Genomic DNA, 16,195 nt, shown 5'->3' with positions numbered 1-16,195 from the left:
GCCCGCTCCCTCATTGCAGGGAGCCGGGCAGTGAGGAGTAGAGAGGTTAAGCTGCTGTTGCAGCACATCCTCTCTCCCCAGCTCTGCAGTGTGCTGAGCAGTGGTGAGAGGCAGCAGCAGCCTGCCCTTTCTCTCTCTCTCTCTCTCTCTCTCTCTCTCTCTCTCTCTCTCTCTCTCTCTCTCTCTCAGCTGCATCCGCCAGATTTTTCGGCCGCCCACATACGGCCCGTACCCCCTGCTCATTTTCTTATCTGGAGTGTGACCACACCATCTCTCATTGATCACGCCCCTCCCATTGGTCACACCCCTTTTTGGTACCGGGGCCCGGCAGCCCTGGGTGGGCCCAGGTGCAAAATATAATTTAGGCCCCTCTCTTTCACTCCAATCCAAGTTCACAATACACAACACGGCAGTGGGCGACAGGGAGAAAGAGTGGGTGATAGTGAGAGGATGACAGGGGCAGCAGTGGGCATTGCACCTGCTACACCAATGGTAGTTCCGCCTCTGGCTTCTCTCCTGAAGATCTGCTCCAGTAAGCAACCATTCCTTTGCAGCTGCTGAAATCTAAAAGCAGTGTTAGCCTATTATTATATAGGATACAACTTATTCTGGTATTATCTTCATTACGTGCTTCTGATTCTCAAATAAATCTATATAAAAAAAGACAGTTGACAACTGAAATGCGTAAGCCATTATTAGGCAGGTTGGGAAATGCAGTGATCCAATGTTTTGGGCATGGGTGTCACACAGCTATCCTGGTGACAACTCTGCCGCAGCAATATCATCCCTAGTACCCGGTCACCTCAATAGCAGTCATGTAGCCACTCACTCAGTAGGGAGGGTTTGGGGCCTAGACAACAAGGCTTTTATAATGTTACTGCCACTTCCCACTGTATCATACTTCAGATGCTCTGGGTGGCAGCTTTCAGGGGAACCGGGGGGGGGGGGGGGAGCGGGCACTGATTTCCCTGGCCTGTCGGAAGGCCTTGTGCCAGCAGCTGAGGGGTTCCTTCACAGTATCTTACTTGTTTTCTTCTTAGACCGCATGGCTATGCCTTGTAAATCTGGACACGGGCCCCTCAGTACCCAGCCCTCGTGGTTGTATCCACAACCCTGGATGCTTTTTGTTAATTGTACACATTGGGGCCGATTCATACCCATTTGTTTGGGTCTGAATTTGGCCCCGTTTTTGATGGTGGGAGCCTGCGAATATGCGTATGAGCAAACCCCCTGTGTGGACGCCTTCGCACTGTGAGGGGAGGGGGCCGGCAGGGTAACACCCAGAATTTTATGGGTGTCCCCATAAAAGCGTTAGGCGTTTCCCTGCACACACAGATGCGGCGATGCCTGCTCGGGACGTGTGGCTGACATCAATGACGACAGCGCCCGCCCCATTTTTGCTGATCAGCATCCAGAATAAAAGTCAATCTAGACAGACTTCTATTAGCGAAGGGGAAGCAAATCGGTACTTGTGTAGTTTCATGGTGCCCCATATATCGGATGCGATATCGGACGATATATCAGATGTGATATCGCCCGATATATCGATGTGATCCGATGCGAATTTTGACCTGTTCATAACCCCACTATCCACTACGCATGGAGTTGATTTTATATAGTGTGGAGATGCAGCGTGCTGCGTTTACCTGTTCGCTAGGCTTCAAACATACGGCCCGAATCAGGCCCATTGTTCTACCAAGCTGCCATCACTATAACTCGCGAAATACAATCTATATTAAAGAATGCGGATGTTTATAGCATCAACCAACCCCAAACTGGGGTTTCAATGGCTTCTCGCATCAGCATCTCATTTACCAATAGCTTCGGTGAGAGCATCAACTGCGGCTACACGAGCACCAGCAGGTCAGAGACGCAGCATTTTCTCAGGCACAGAAATATTCCGCTGTCAGTGACAGATGCTCCCGTTTGCTTGTGGTGCCAGCGGACGCCACTCTCATGTAACACAGAGCTAAGCATTCCGACCGCTTCAGACAGAACCACACAATAGCAGGCAAGCGAGAGACAAATCTCTTCTCCTGTCCCCCAGATGGGTTCCCGAAGCACATGAAAAACCAGGCCCACAATAAGAAATAGAAAGTTGAGTTACAAAGTTATATGGTGCATGTGAGATTTCCGTGATATCGGCGCTAAGCAAAAGAGAGCAAGGGACCTCAAAGCCCTGAAAAGAAAAGGAGGTGGCTGCATAATAATCAGGGTTCCACAATGCAAATAATAAGTATGGGGCATGGGATACTCATGAGGTTGCAAGTGATGGTCCCTCGGGGGAAGGGGGGGTAAAGGTAGAAAGACAGGAGGAGGTGGGGCGGCGACGAACCAATGGGTAAGGAAGGATCCAGGCTTGGGAGAGATTGAAACAAAATAGTGACCTAATAAAAGAGAAATACGTTCTATTACTGTGCCACTTACATTATAATACCCCCCCTGCTTAGAAAGCCCTAATACGCTGCAAACTTGATTACTTTATGTACCTGTATGGGAACAAGAAATAAACGTCTATGTGTAATTGGAAATGTCAGGCATTAGAACAGCAAGCTCACGTTGGGCTAGTATTAAACAGGGACCCAGCTGGTGATTTGTGGTTCCTCACTGCAGTTAATCCAGGCTTTGTCTGGGTAGACAGTCAGCCTCCATAACCAGAATCTACAGGAACATAGCCAGGGTTAAACCGTACTTAATCCAATGGAAATTTGCTTGGAGGGGATTATTGTTTTATTTATTTATTTTCCCTTTTTTTTTTTTTCTCTCGGTGACAACGCAACAACAATGCGTCTCTGTTAATGGTGCCGACTTGAAATGTTTTTAATGCTCTGTTTGATAATGTCTCTGTGAAAGCATCCCGGGAACGCTGGGAGTCTCTCTCTCTCTCCCCATATCCTGTATGTCCAGTATGCTCCCAGGCCGCGGTTTCCAGGCTGGCAGAATCGTGGGTAGGAGTCACGCAATGGCAAGGTTGACAGATAAGGTGGCCATACACACGCAGATTTATCTGCAGATCTGTCTGGTTGGAACAAAAATCTGGTTATGGATGAGAGCAAATGACAGTTGACCATTTGCTTGGAAATGCTGGAAAACTGGCAAACTGTCACTCATCCATAACCATGTTTTTGTTCCAACCAGCCAGATCTGCAGATAAATCTTACTAGTGTATGGGCACCTTTATTTTTCATGTTTCTTTTTTTTTTTAAACGGGAAGTATTTCATACCCGACCATCCACTAGGGCGTAGAGGGAGACTATAATAGGGTGCTGAGCACAGCGCGCTGTGCAAGGGGACGCGGGTCACTGATACGGTGTCCATGGCGAGTCACAGCAACATGCGGGACAAAAAAAGTGAAAAACTCATGTAGACCTGTTGACTGTCGACCTTAGTCCTGTCGACCTATTTAATATGTCAACCTAAGCCCTGTCATACTTTAGTGGTCGACGTAATGTATGTCGACCTTCATGCTGTCGACCCAGGCTGGCTTTAGGTCTAATGCAGCCCCAATCGCTGGGCTGCAGATTCGCAACCTGACCATGTGCATGGTCTGCGGTGCGCATGCGCGAGCCCTCCGTGTGATCACAGCATCGCTGGCTGCTCGCAAGTTGATTGACAGCCGGGGGGGGGGGGGGCATTTGGAGGCGGCACAGCAACGTTTTGTGGGAATGCTGCCTTAAAAACGAAGGCTGGCCCGGCCGCGGAGAGGGAGGATCAAGTCAACATCCTGGCCGTCTGCATCGCGAATAGAGGCCGCAAGACCAGCGCCGGAATCCCAACATCAATGAGGATGGCAACACCAGAATCCAGACTAACGTCATCCCTATCTAGCAAATGATGCATACACATTGGTGATTTTAAGCCCCATTCTCTGTGTGTATGCCCCATAGTAATAGTGATGTGCGGCCCCACACGTTGCTGTTGCCGGGCTAGATATTTCAAGCATGCTTGAAACATCTACTCATGGCTTGTGTTCTCTCTATTGAGAACAAGGGCAGTGACAGATCATTCAGCACACAGCGCAGGTGTAGCACTGGTGCAGCAATCTGTACTGGGCGATCTGAGCGGTTCAGTGTCACTCAGCACAAAGCTCAGCTTGCCCTTGGTGTACGGGGCAATACAGTATAGTATATACGCACATATACACTATAAGCTATATACACTATAAGCTGGGATGCGGTCATTTGGTCTACAGCATTATGGTAGATAGTCATTAGGTTGACACCATTAGGTCGACATGGGAAAAGGTCGACATAGGAAAAGGTCAGCATGGTTCTAGGTTGACCGGTTGTTAGTTCGACGGGTCATTACTTCGACAGGTCATTAGTTCGACAGGTCATTAGTTCGATAGTGTCTAGGTCGACAGTCAAAAGGTTGACATGGGGTTTTCCACTGTTTTTTGGGCCGACATGTGCCAACAGGTGGTATTTCATGCCCTACCATCCACTAGGGCGGGTGGGAGAATAAAATAGTGTGCCCCACGCATAGCGAGCGCAGTGCACTTTAAACTGTGTCCATGTCGACTGTGTTGACATTCAGGTTAAAAAAACAGTGAAAAACCCCATGTCGCCCTTTTCACTGTCTACCTAGACATTGTCGAACTAATGACCTGTCGAACTAACGACCTTTCGACCTATAACCATGTCGACCTTTTCCCATGTCAACCGTTTCCCACGTCGACCTAATGGTGTCAACCTAATGACCGTCGACCATCATGCTCTAGACCAAATGATACCAACCCCTATAAGCTACAGAGTTCATACACCAATTTGGATTGCCCTGCTGTTTGTGCTGTATTTATTAAGAAAACTTTATTTTCTAAAGCCTTCTATATGGAGAAGTAGGAGGCCCAGCTGTCCTGTAGCTGAATATTCCCTATCCACCAACCACTCTACCATTTATCCCATATACTATTGGTGACTATTGAAAATTCCATTTACATATAAAAGAGTATTGGGGGAAATAAGCCACTTTATTAAATGCAAATGCTATTCATTTAATGACAAGGCAGTTTGGGGGGTAGGACGGTTCGTTAAATTAAAAAGCAGTTTCCAGCAGAGACAAAGGATTTATCTCTTAGTGATTATCGACTGTAATTGGCAGATTGATGTGAGCCTGCGGAGCATGAGAGATCCTTACTGCCACACAGGAGGGTGTTAGCGTGTGCCATCATATCATAAGAAGGTACTCTGCCAGCCTGACACATCTTTGCCCGCATTTTAGACCCAGCTCAATAACCATCAAACCAGACGATAAATGGGTCTAAAATGTGGGTGATCTTTAGAACTCAGGGAAAATGAGGCTTGATGGGACTGGTTATGAGGGGGGAGAAGACTTGTGTGTTCCCATCTAAGCATCAATTGTTCCCTGCACCCTCTGATCATATTTCACTTGTTCAAGAAAAAGTACAGGAGGAAAAAGTGTTATCTGTTAAATGTCAAATACAATATAGTGACCACAGGGGTGGTGTTTCTAGGGAGAACTGAGGAATGAAATGTCTGGGGTCATTACATGTACAAAGAAGAGGAAATGGCCTCAATGGCAATTTGCAAAACCCGCAGTCTACTCAGGATGTCCGGCAAAATCACACTGCCTGGATCGATGGAGCTTCATCCGGGGCTCAGCCAATGGCTTCAGCACAACCATCGTGCATTAGGTCAACCGGTACAAAAGATCAGCAGTGCTTGAGGTACTTAACAGCAATACCTCTTTTACAGCAATGACATCACATACGTCATATGTGATGTCATGCTGTCACTACCACAGAAGTGAAAAAGAGCCACAAAGCAGGCAGGCTCTGAGTATGCTGTATACTAGGTGAGAGGGGGCAGGTACATAGGGCCATATTCTGGTTGGTGCGGCCGGGCCGTACGCGTACGTTCCGGGGTTTTTCATGATCTGCGCATGCGTACATTCGCCAATGCGCAGACGCGAACACTCCACAACGCTTACGGACGGGTCTCTACGTGCGAAAAAACCTGTACGCGAGAGTACGGGCATTGGGGGCGGCATAGGGGCGTGTTGAGGGGAGCGGCTGAAATAATGAGGGAAAATGGGTGTAAATATGGGCGTACACGGGGGTGTGCACCAAAAATGAACGGTGCTACTACCGCACGATCGCCTAAAGCACCGTTCATTTCGGACACAAAACAGGCGGCCGCCAACCGCCAGCTTAGACCACCCCTACAGATACCGCATGCCAGCGTGCGCCTGGGTTAGCTAATTAACGCTGATTACTACTCAAACACATACACCTGAATGTAATAAGCAATGCTGCAGTCTGTTAAGTCCAAACCATGATTTCACTACCTGCAAGCCACACACAGCACTCAAACACATTGGAAGCTTATCTTTCTATACTTCTCTACATTTAAAGGTTTGTTTAATTTAAGGTAAGAATCTTTTTAAGACCTGCTTATATATGCTAAGGTAGGTATTTGTTAAACAGTTATACACATTCACTACGTGCTTTCATAGACTTTACACAGTAGCACACTCAATCTACACAAGTCGACATGTGTCAACGTGTTCACTCTAATACAAACATAGGTTTTGTATTTATGATACAATAACATAAACCACATCTAACACCTACAAAGTATGTTTCAGCAATGTTTTAAGCCCATGCCCACTATTTTGCACACAATCTTTGTATAGTACCCAAAATACAGAACTGTCTTTATTAAGGTAGACAATTGAGTTAATAGAAAACAATAATTGAATAACAATTAGAATAATTAATTAATTGTCAGAATTGTAGTTGAAAGGCAAGATTTGCAGGTCCATATATGTGAAGGGTATGCCAGCGTGCACGGACGTACGCTCACTCTCACGAGCGGTGACATAAGCTGAGTTTTCTATTGAAAACAATAGGGACCCGTCCGTGCAAGCTGGCGTACGCTCAGATAGCCGCAAGAAGTCGGCGGGAAGACGGACGAGAGACGTCCGTAAACGGTGGCGTACGCTCTGTTGTACGCTAGTTGTCGGAGTGTAAGGGCTGGTCCGTCCGTGTACGTTGGCGTACGCTCAATTGTACGCCACTCCCCTTCGACGTTGTTTCTGGCCGTACGTATGCGGCTGATTTGTGGGTGGACTTAACCCCAACGGCCGCGTACGGAGAGCGTACGTTAATAGCGAACGTACGCACGTTTGGCCGCTCCGATCAGAATAACCTCCAAAGAGAGGTAGGGAAGCTTCTAGAGGTAATCAGGATGTGGAGCTGCTGGAGGGACACAAGTGGTGAGCTGCTGGACTGACAGAGGCAGAGATATGTATAAGGGGCACTACTGTGGGCATTATGTGTATAAGGGGTGACATTATTGTGGGCATTATGTCTATGGGGTACTACTGCTGTGGGATTTGTGTACAAGGGGCACTACAGTGTGCATTGTGTATAAAGTACACTACAGTGTGTCATAACATGTATAAAAGATATTACTGTGTAGCATAATGTGAATAAGAGGCAACACTGAGTGATGTAATGTGAATAAGTGGCCCTGCGGAGTGATGTAATGGGAATAAGGGGCACTATTATGTGGTGTAATATTGTTCACAAGCACTACATTATGTGTAATGTGAATACTTTGTGCTACTGTGTGACCATGCCCCATGCTAGTGAAACCAGTGTACCTTATTCTGCTTCACTTTTAGAGACAAATTCCTTCTCAAATGGACAAAACCATGTGCACTGCGGGTGGGGCAGATGTAACATGTGCAGAGAGAATTAGATTTGGGTGGGGTTTTTCTTCAAAGTGAGATCTATATTGCAGTGTAGAAATAAAGCAGCCAGTATTTACCCTGCACAGAAACAAAATGACTCACCCAAATCTAATTCTCTATGCACATTTTACATCTGCCCCACCTGCAGAGCACATGGTTTTGTCCATTTGAGAAGGAATTTGCCTCTGAGTGAACCAGAATAAGGCCCAAAGTATAGCAGGTAGAACAAAAATTAATAGTTTGCAGGGGTATTCCGGAAACCTTAGCATTGGGTCCGAATAATGTGTGTGAGTGTGTGTGTGTGTGTGTGTGTGTGTGTGTGGCGGGGGGAAGCAGTAGTTTAGCTTTGGAGTTGCTATTGCTGCTTCTTACATAGCAGCGATAGCACTAATATGGTAATACAGCAGGGGGCGCCACGCCTGCTGCTGCATTACATATAAGTGCTGTCGCTGCTACGTGCAGAATTTAGAATTGATGCTTATGCATTTGTGTGTAAATGATCCCTAGATACCAACCAACATGAGTGTACAGTAAAACTGCGATATTATGTATGCAAAAAAATAATATAAATAAAGCAGCATAAATGACAGCCAGCCACAAAACGTATACCAACCAGTGATCATACTTACCTATCTTTAGCCTATGTAGTGGTATAACATTACTGTTATACTGTATATGTAACAAATATATATATATATATATATATATATATTTGCAGACCAGTTTGGTTGTTAATTTCATGGTCTGAGCTGCTAATTAAGAAGCAGTGCAAATGAATTTCGTAACTCCCTCAAGATTGCTAATTTTTACATACCAGCTGTGTACTTAATTATATTATTAAAAAATATACATTCCTTAGAACATCCTGTCTAATTAATAGTTGTCAGCCAAAACAAATGGGAAATAGCTGCATATTTTAGTTTTCCCCTCATTTCAGTGATAGGATTTACATATTACACGAACTGTTCTCAAATAGTCATGAACTGTTCCAAGCAGAAAATATAATAATACATTTTAGGGATTATTTTCTAACGTTATGACGTGTGAACTGCAATATTTCTACATACATTAGGGGCCTTATTCTGGTTCACACGCAGCGCTGCTATGGGTGCTGCATTGTTGGATGCACTACAACTGCAGACATCAGTGATCATGGGTGTCCTCCAGTGTGCCAAGAGGAGTGCAGAGGCCGCGATCTCCACTGTGCCGAGAGGAGTGCAGAGGCCGCGATCTCCACTGGAAGAGAGAGATTTTCTGGCCTTCTGGTAGGAGCCGCGGCGGATGGCAATAGGTCCCGCAGCCACTAGGCATGCGAGGCACGTGCCTATGACCAACGTATGCTGGGGAGGGGGCACGGCAGGCTAATGAGGCCAGGTGATTGTAATATATATATTTATGACTGACTTGTAATATTTGATTTTGCAGTTAATGGGATAAGTAAAATGGGCAGCAAATGCGAGGTCTGGGGAATGGTGGTAGGGTGAGGTTGGTGGTCTTAAGGCATCTAGATAAGCCCTGAAATGAAGGGAGCAGTGAAATTATAGGTGTTAGTGAACACATCCCCCCTGCAAGGTACTGAGGGGATTCGATGGTGGGGGAAAGGGGGCGGCGTGCGACAGGGCGGAGCTTTAGCGCGCAGCGAATTTCGCTGCTTACCAAAACAACCAGAATTAGGCCCATTGGCTGAAGATATGAATCCTGTCCAATCAATTTTTTATGGGAAAGGAGGAGGGGGCAACCACCTTATACTCTCCATAGCATTCTCATACTTTTATTTAATCATGTTTTGTCATCTGATGAATTATCTTATCTAATCAAATATAACAATTAAGTCTGAATAAAGGTACAGTATATGTGTCTTCCTACCAGTGTGAGAAAGTGACAGTGTATGTGAATATGAGGTGAGGCGATGGTTCTCAGACCTCTCCATCTGTTCTCAAAGCTTTTAAGTGATGACCTGGGATTAGCACAGGTCACCATAGTAAAGTGTTGCTGCAATCTATCTTCTGTGCCACTCAGCTCTTTCCCACAAGCACCTTGGCTGACACACGGCAGTATTGTCCACACTGCCGGGTATGTAGCACTTCAGATCGGAGCACTGTTTAGTAAACACTGCGTTATGCTAAGTCTGTGAGATCTGCCCTGCTAGTGGTTAGCAATAATAAGCAGACCAATGCATTTATACCAGAATGGATGCTGGATACTGTATGAACAAATTATAATGTATTGTATTGTACACATCTGTCTTATTGTATTTGTAAATTGGATTAATAAAATATTCATTTACTGTATGTCTTCTCTTATGCCTTCTTCTTTGTCTTCTCCAGTGCCTTCTCTGATATATTCTCTTATGCCCTCTATGTGATCTCCAGTGCCTTCTCTGATGCCTTCTTCTATACCTCCTATGTGTTCTCCAATACCTTATCTTCTGTCTTCTCCCATGCCATCTTCTATGCCTTCTCCAGTGCCTTCTCTGATATATCATCCTTTGCCCTCTTTGTGATCTCCAGTGCCTTCTCCAATGCCTTCTCCTATGTCTTCTCCAATGCCTTCTTCTATGTACTCTCCAATGCCTTCTTCTATATCTTCTCCAATGCCTTCTTCTATGCCTTCTCCAATGCCTTATCCTATGCCTTCTCCAATGCCTTCTCCTATGCCTTCTCCAATGCCTTGTCCTATGCCTTTTCCAATGCCTTCTCCTATGCCTTTTCCAATGCCTTCTCCAATGCCTTCTCCTATGCCTTTTCCAATGCCTTCTCCAATGCCTTCTCCTATGTCTTCTCCAATGCCTTCTTCTATGTATTCTCCAATGCCTTCTTCTATGTCTTCTCCAATGCCTTCTCCTATGCCTTCTCCAATGCCTTATCCTATGCCTTCTCCAATGCCTTCTCCTATGCCTTCTCCAATGCCTTGTCCTATGCCTTCTCAATGCCTTCTCCAATGCCTTGTCCTATGCCTTCTCCAATGCCTTCTCCTATGCCTTTTCCAATGCCTTCTCCTATGCCTTCTCCAATGCCTTGTCCTATGCCTTCTCCAATGCCTTCTTCTATGCCTTCTCCAATGCTTTCTCCTATGCCTTCTCCAATGCCGTCTCCTATGCCTTCTCCAATGCCTTGTCCTATGCCTTCTCCAATGCCTTCTCCTATGCCTTCTCCTATGCCTTCTCCAATGCCTTCTCCAATGCCTTCTCCAATGCCTTGTGCTATGCCTTCTCCAATGCCTTCTTATATTCCTTCTCCAATGCCTTCTTCTATGCCTTCTCCAATGCCTTCTTCTATGCCTTCTCCGATGCCTTCTTCTATGTGTTCTCCAATGCCTTCTTCTATGCCTTCTCCGGTGCCTTATTCTATGTGTTCTCCAATGCCTGCTCTTCTGTCTTCTCTCATGTCTTCTTCTATGCTTTCTACTGTGTTTGATACCATGTCTTCCCATAAATGTTTTCTTATGCCTTATCCAATGTCTTCTTTATGCATTCATATTATGCCTTTTTCTGTTCCTTCACCTATGTTTTCTCCTATACTTTCTTATATTTTTCTTCTCCTGTGCTGTCTTCTATGACTTACCCTAAACCTTCTTTATTTTCTCCTGTGTCTTCTTCTATATTTTCTCCCATACCTTCTCCTATGCTGTCTTCTTTGACTTACCCTAAGCCTTCTTTATTTTCTCCTGTTCCATCTCCTATGTCTTCTTCGGGGATGGCCAAACCTGTCCTCAAGATCTACAGTACATGTTTCTCAGGTAACCTGTGGATCTATAGTAGGAACGAATGGAACATGTTTGAAAATGTGACAGTTAGTAATGGCTACGCTGTAATTAGGAAAACATGGACTATTGATAGATCTCCAAGACTGGTTTGGGCGGCCCTGTTCTAAGCCTTGTCCTATGTTTTCTCCCAGTCCATCTCCTATGTCTTCTCCTGGGTCTTATATGCCTTCCCCTCTTCTTTCTCCTATATGTTCTCCTATGTCTTCTGGCTTCTGCTATGTCTTTTATTGTGGGGGAGATTCTCTAAGAATCTCCGCCCCCCTTCACCGCCCATCGCAATTATAATTATCGCATATGTTCTAACATATGCGATAATTATAGCAAAGGACAGCTCTTGCGTTAAGAGCTGTCCTTTGCGGTGAGAGTCGCTGGGTTCCAGCAGGTCCCGGCGGCTCCCCCCTCCCTCCCTCACCCCGCGCTGCTGCGCCGGGCTCTCCTCCTCCCTGCACCCGTAAGAGGATCAGTGCAGGGAGGAGGTCACAAGTCCGGGCAGCACAGCTCTGTGCTGCCCGGACACAGGTGAGGGGGCGATGCGGTGCGGCGGGGGTCCGTGCGGGGCGGCGGGGGGTTGTTGCGGGGCGGCGGTAGGATGCGGTAGAAGCCCATAGGCTTCTATGCTTAGTGCATCCCAAAATGCGGTAAAAACCCCGATAACGGGGTTTTACCGCATTTTTAGCTTAGAGAATCTCCCCCTATGTCTTTTCATATGCATGATCTTATATTTTCTCCTATACCTCCTCCTATGATCTTTTATTCTGTCTCCTTTCCTATGTCAACTCCTATGCCATCTCCTATGTATCCTCCTATGTCTTCCCTTATTCCGTATACAAAGGTGACGTTGAATCAGGAGATTATCTGGTGAATCATCCACAAACCATACCCTGGAAAGATTTGAGGAACATGCCATCTCAGTGTATGGCCGGCATTACTTGTTCTAGGAAATTAATTTCCTCAACTCCCCTTGACCTTTTGGACTCTTCAGGTAATCATACAGCTAATATGACTGCTCTGTACAGAGTTACTATTGGCCTACAAATAGTTAAATCTAAAGGTTATGTTTTCATTGTGCACCAATAAAAACAAAAATCTTAAATTTTTTTCAACATACTTGAAATTGTATTAAGCAAACTATGAGCAAAAATCACTCCCAAAAATAGGGGTCATTCAGATGCGGTTGGAGCTGCTGACATGGAAGCAGCAGCGATAGCACTAATATGGTAATGCTGCAGTGGGGGCGGTTGACTGTCGACTTTGCTCATGTCCACCTAATGCTTGTGTTGACCTAATGCCCAATGTAGACCTTTTGAGGTGTCGACCTAAGCCCATGTCGACATGCATGTCCACCTTATGACCCAAACCCCAAGGGAGAACTATTGTCTACATGGCATGAAACACTTCCAAACGGCAATGTGTGACTGTTATGTCGGAGCCACACAAGCAGAGGGAGATCACAATGACTGACAGGTGATATTGCAGATTGTTTTCACTTGTGAGATATGTGATTTATCTGTTTCCCAGTGTGTCCTGCAGAGGATCGCGTTCTCAGTAGGGTTATCTGGTGTGGGTAACAGATCATGAAATGGAATATATGTACTTCATACAACACAAATCACGTCACACACAGGGAAGGGCATTTCTATCCCACAACAGGGCCAGACTTAACATCTGGCAAATGCCTGAAGGGTCAATGGCCTGGTCCGTCATAGCAGCCTGGCCGAGTAGCTCTGATTGGCTGCACGGAAGACAGAGGGTTAAATTTACTAAGATAGGATTTCCATTGAAGACGGAATATTGCCCACAGCAACCAATCAGATTCTATCCATTATCTTCTAGCAGGTGCTAGATAAATAGGAAGTAGAGTCTGATTGGTTGCTATGGTCAACATCCCATCTTCAATATAACTCCCATCTTGAACTCCCCCCCCCCCCCCCCCCCGGCGCTTTGCTCAGCTATCCAGAATACAAAAAGATTGGAATGCGCCACTAGGCACACCCCCTGCAATCCGCAATTGCACCCACTTGTCATGCGCATGCTATAACGTATCAGGCCTAGTGGTGGTAGTGGTGGCGGCTGCAACACAGTTCAAAGTTCAAATAGGGGCGGTACAGCAACTGCCACCTACTGCCATTCCAAACAGACTCACTCACAGTTGGTGGGCTCCCCCATTTGCTTTTGAACTGTGCTGCAGTCACCCCCTCCCCCACCCCCCACCACTGGAGCCACCACTGATGTTCAGACCCCCAGTCCGTCCCTGCCCCACAATATGTTCTGTGCGTCACATCCTATGTTTTGTATAGAGAGAGAGATGGGAAACCAAATCTTGTGGAGATCTCAAAAATAACACACTCCTACTTCTGCCCACCTAAGGGGCATTGTTGAGACAATGGGGTGCAGATTTTGCTATTGGACCCACAACGTTCTAGTTATGCCCCTGATGGGGGTAGTATTTTGCTTGATAGAGCTGCAGTGGAAAAGTCAATCAATTCTGAATGATGTAATGCGCACATGTTAGTATCTGAAAATGTAGACAACCCAACGGCAGATTTTCTACAAAGTAACCTGGGCGCCTGCCTAGGTCCCAGCAGGTCCCAAAGGGCCCCTTAAGGATGTACTGGCTGTCCAAAATGTTCCCAGATGAGCATTGTGCATCTACAACTTGACGTCATGACATCACACAGACCTACCCACACTCCCAAAGTCCCTTTGATCTTCTTTGAAAACTATTCGCATCCACTGTATGTGGCCAGTCGGGTTACTTTACATGTGGCCAGGCTTGCCTACCCTCCCGGAATGGCCGAAAATCGCGTCCTTCTCCCGGCCCCCGGGAAGGTGGGCAAGTCTTTCGCTTTCTGGTGATAGCCCCCACTCCCCCATTGCCCACTGGTTTAATTACCGTAAATCGCGGGGAGCGGGCGGGGCTTAAATGATGCAATCGCTGCATTTCGCGTCATTTAAGCCCAGCCCCCTCTCCGGGGCCCGCGAATCACTGCGTTTTCCGGCATGGGGGGGCGGAGCCAAGTGATGTCAGCCTTGCCCCAGCCCCCCTGACGTGTTGCATCTCCGGACTTCTCCCGGAGAGGTGAAATCTAAAGTAGGCAAGTATGCATGTGACCCAGGTATTTACCCTACTTCCAAAAGGCCTAGATTCTGATTCATATCTGTACGGAATGCCGATGTTCTCACAGCTTAGAATTTATCGGTAATCTATCGATGCAGCAATCAGCAGCAAAAATATAGTGCTATGGATTGTTTGAGGGCGGAGGGGCCCAAACCAGTATCGTACCTAGGGCCCCATGAGGTCTAATATCGGCCTCTGTAATTTTTTGGATGTTTTTGCCTGAATTTCTCTATTCATTTACATTGTGCTTTATCTCATTTGGTGTAGGTATTGATGTATATGTATTTTTGTGTATTGCTCTGTGACATCGTACATAGATACGTATATTCCGCCTCGCTAGCCATCTAGGAATGCCATGACAACTAGCATTGTTTACCACTGTGAGCAATTATATGTGGTGTAATAGCTTCCTTAAGATATTCACATGGGACCATCTTTTCCCAAGCCGCAATTTAATCACATGCATTAGCTATAAAAGCCTTTATAAACCAAGCCACATTATACAAATTAACTCAGGTTTCATGATTTATTTCAGTAATAAATAGTCAAATAAATTTAGTCTGCACATTTCCGCTTGAGGACAAACATGGGCAATAGAAAAACACATGTAGTGGACATAATGAATAGAGATTTCTCTTTATTTAACACCTTAACAACCTTGAATCCCAGAGGTATAAAGGCGACTCAGCTTTCTAGACTCGAAAACCTTATAAACCTAGAGAGTGCAAATGGGAAGCAATTACTATTGGTTAATGATCCCTGTAACATTGGTTGGATTCCCTCAATGAAGCGCCTGGAGACCTGGTAGGGGAAAAGAAAATGATTTTACAGAGATATCAAAATACAGACAAGATTTCAGGTAGAGATTAGCGATGCTGCAGGCAGTCGTGTAACAAAGGCCCTGCGGTCACAGGGAGGCACAGAGTGAGTGTGGGCGCCGGGGGTCTGTGGGGCTATAGATGCACTGAACTGCCCTGCCTTACACTGCGGTTTTCCGCCGCCGCCAGGTCTGTGGCCGGGACCCGTAGATCTACTCTTCCTGGCTCGCTCCTGCTAATTGGAAATAGCCCACACAAAATGTCCGCCCCTTTACAGCATACACTTTTTGAGAATGACTTCCTCTAGCATCCTCAAAAACGGTCTGCTGTTAGGGGGCGGACATTTTGTGGGGGTAATTTTCATTGGCAGGAGCCGGTCAGGGGGAGCACCGGGACTGCAGACAAGTAGATCTGCGGGTCCTGGCCACAGACCCGATGGCAGCAGCGATGGCAAGCAGCAGGGTAAGGCAGGGGTGGGGTGAGTTACAGGCTTTATTTTATGGGGGGGGGGGGGCAGACAGGCTTTATCTTATGGAGGGGCATTGCCGAAATTTTCGGTGGGGGCGCTCGTTTTATTGTTACGCCACTGGCTGCAGGAGAGTGTCACATAGATCAGTTTAGCACACAGGTCCTGGACCCCATCCGGTTCATGTTTTCAAAGTCACCTGCGGATTTGAAAAATGTGACTGTTGGTGACTCCCAGCGCTCCTGTCAGGTGACCTGGGAAAACGTGACCTTTGTGGGGGCCTGAGGACCGGGTTTGAGAATCACTGGTTTA

Source organism: Crinia signifera, chromosome 7, assembly GCF_055691185.1.
Source record: "Crinia signifera chromosome 7, ASM5569118v1, whole genome shotgun sequence".
NCBI classification, from domain to species: domain Eukaryota; kingdom Metazoa; phylum Chordata; class Amphibia; order Anura; family Myobatrachidae; genus Crinia; species Crinia signifera.
This window is presented reverse-complemented; position numbering follows the sequence as displayed.